Below are 3,687 nucleotides of genomic sequence, written 5' to 3'. Positions count from 1 at the left end.
CCCCTGACAGCACTTTCCTGGTGTTCATACCTCATGATATTCAAGAAGGCATTTGTGGGAAGAAATGCTCTGAGCAACTCCCAGATATATTAGAAGTTAATAACATCTTTCAAATGTTGAATGTCTGGCACCATCCAAATTTGAGGGGACAAATCCAAGATCATCACCATCCAGGCCTGCCGTGGTGGTGAGTGCTGATGCCTGTGACACACAACACATTCAAATACTGACCTCATCATCAGTAGGCATCCAGTGTTTTTCAGTTTTGTGTTTGTTTCATAATGTCAAGGAACACCTACTCTCACTAGTCAGAATTGTGGTTTCTATGAATTGCATGGGTGGTTGGCAGATATTTGTGTCATGTTCAAGCTTGAAACTTTGAGGCCTGGATGTTGTTAGACTTTGTTTGAGGTTTAGGAGAGATAAGGATAATTGAAAAAATAGTTCCTAAGATTTATGTGTGTGTGTACATGTAAATTAAAGATAGAGACAAATAAATTAATATACATGACTGAACAGAGGTTTAGAGGAGAAAGTAGATCTCTTAGAAGTTGGTATAATTGGAAACAAAATCTTGTCTTTCCATGGGGTGGTGTGGTTAAAAGATTTAGTAGGAGCCTCTGGAAACTTACCCTTACTGACTCCAGAAGACTTTGAGGATGATGCCATTAGGAAAGCCCACATAGAGAAGGATCTTATTGCTTTCTGCTCTTCAACACCAGGTAATGAGTCTCTGTACAGGAGATCATTGTGGGGGTTAGCAATACAGGAACCCACACCCACCTTTAGAGCATAGATACCTGTGTTGAAATTTCCATAAATTTTGGAAGACCAACTCAAGCCTTTCTCCCAGTTATACATTCCATTGCCTTTATCCACAGAGACCAAATTTACATATGTTTTCACTAATTCCGTATGAATTAGGAATTAGTGAACTCCTCTATATGGTGTAAAATATTTTCCTGGAACTGTGAGGAATAACAGAGCATTAAAAAGAAGACTATCTACATTGACCTGAATTAGCATCTGACTCCCCAGAGAAAAGGTCTGCAATGAAAGGCTTGAGTTGGTCTTCCAAAATTTATGGAAATTTCAACACAGGTATCTATGCTCTAAAGGTGGGTGTGGGTTCCTGTATTGCTAACCCCCACAATGATCTCCTGTACAGAGACTCATTACCTGGTGTTGAAGAGCAGGCCAATTTGCAAAAGCATCAGTTATTTCCAGATGACTCTCAGAGACTCCAGTTTAGTTACCTTCAACTCTCACTACCAACTCTAGTTCCATGTTCCCTGTGTAAATCCCAACCACATCATAGTGTTCTCCTGAAGGAAAATGACCACCTACTTCCTTAATTTCACAAAGCATTTGAGAGACACCTGTCTCCTCCCTCTGTTTTACCCACTTGCTTTAACTGGAATCAGCCTCATGAGACAGCTGTGGTTCTACATAGAATTGTCATTTATTATCAATATACATTTTATTACCATTATATTAATAATTGGCTAGGAGAATAGTGAGGACAGAGGGCACAGAAGCAGAAGGGCAGGCTAGGCATATTGGAGCCGTGAGTTAAAGTGGGTTTTACCTAGACATGTGGAATGTAGGAAGCAGAATACATCTGAGTGATTCTAAATGTAAGCTCTGGAGCAAGAATCTTGCTACTTATCCTTAGCACTTTGTAAACTAGTTCTAGTTATTTAGCCTCTCTGGGCTTCCTTTGAATTATTCACAAGTACATGTGAATATAAATATCATTGTTCTAAAGATTGAATGAGATAATGTAGGGAAACATTGAGCATGACTGAGTAAAGAGCACATGAAATGAATGCTGTTATTAAAAATGTTTCTATTTTGTAACTTAACTCAGTTACTTTCCTTACCACAGTTTACATGAAAGTCATGTGAATCCTTTCGTTCACTAGGTTTTGTAAATTCCTGAGGACTCACATTCTCTTGGTCACCTCTGGCCCAGAGGCCCTGCCTCTGCTCCAGTAGCTTACCTTACAGATTTTTCTATAATGAGATCCCTGCTTAGAAAGAGCCTGGTTCTACAGTGTGTTGCCCATGTCCTCACTTTTCCAATGATCAAATCAGTGATCCCACACACACACAAAACTACGCTTTTTCATATTTAGCAGACTTTAATATTATGCATAAGTTGTTCTTTAAAATCCTTTGGTCCCAGCCTTCCACAGGGCACTCACTCCTTAGTAGGCCCCCTGGCTTCTCAACATCAATCTTGCTGGTTTCTGTCTCCTTCTTTTCTGTCACTTTCCTCACCCCACCTTTCCAGATGACGCTCAGAGACTCCAATTTAGTTACCTTCAACTCCCACTACCAACCCTGGCTCCATGTTCCCAACCACATCATAGTGCTCTTCCGACAAAAATGACCATCTACTCCCTTAATATCACAAAGCATTTGAGAGACACCTGTCTCAGCCCTCTCTTTTACCCAGTTTTTCATCTGGTTTTCTGTTCTAGATATACAGGTGCAAATCACAGTAGGTACCTGACTTGAAAGAATTTAGAGCTCACCAGGAGAGATGTGGAGAAGGCAGACAGTAATGACAGTTACTGCATAGTGTGATAAGTTATTTTTCCCAAATCCTAGAATTTACTAAGACAAAGCCATGACCACAACCTATATGTTTCTTTGGTAAGGTATTTGAGAAATTCAAAGTAAATTTTGATTCTACCCTAGATCCCTAGTAGTGCAGAGTCCCATTGAGAAGATAAGATAGTCAAGTAACATGAAACAAACAACAGACAGTGCATGACACTGTGAATAAATGCTAAGGTGTGTTCTATGCAAAGTAATGGCCCTGTGTTTTGCAGGGAAAATTTAGGAAGGACTGGAGGAACCACTCCTTCACTTACTCATATGAGCCTTTTCTAATCCTAAACTCATTAACACTGAAGGTGAACTTCTAACCTTTTGCAAACCTTCAAAGTTGAACATGTCATGGCCCACTTTTCCTCCCTTTCACTTACTGTTCTTCTGGGCATATCTCTTTTATACAGTCATGTATTTATTCTAGTACATAATGATACTGATTCCTTGATCAGTCTTTGTTCAGAGGATATCAAAAAGCAGAGATGAACAGCCACTCTCAGTAAATATTAAATGTTAAGAATATTAAGGCTATCTTAGGCAGTTAAAGAAAAGCATGCTAGGGGAGTGGACAGGAGGATTGTGTCAGAACTATGTCTAATTAATGAATAAGATGACAAGGAGATAAGAAGGGGAAGATACTATCAGGATTCATCACCACTTAAACGGTAAAAAAAAAAATTGTTGAATTCTCATATGGAAATGAAAGGAGATTTGTTAGATTTAACTCTTTCAGGATTAGACTTTTTAGGTGAGCAGAGGTAGAAATCAGGAGAGATCAAAAGGAGAAGAGAAGGATGAATAGAAGAAGATGTGAGGGCTGTGGAGAAAGAAAGGGAAAAAGAGGAAAACCCCCAGTCATCAGATGCCAACCTACAGAACAATGTTTTGTCATTTCCATTTTTTTTTCTTCCCAAATGAAGAAACTAGAGTTCAGGACTAGGAAGTGGATATCCTGATCACAGGGGACTTCCCAACAACGAACAAGTTCTGAGCAGCAGTTTCACAATCTATGACCAGATGTCCCCGCCCCATGAGATAAGGAAAGACTGGTTACTTTCAATTTTGAAT

Source organism: Lemur catta, chromosome 7 (genome assembly GCF_020740605.2).
Source record: "Lemur catta isolate mLemCat1 chromosome 7, mLemCat1.pri, whole genome shotgun sequence".
In the NCBI taxonomy this organism is placed as follows: domain Eukaryota; kingdom Metazoa; phylum Chordata; class Mammalia; order Primates; family Lemuridae; genus Lemur; species Lemur catta.
The sequence above is the reverse complement of the archived record's forward strand: the minus strand, read 5'-3'. Positions refer to the sequence as shown.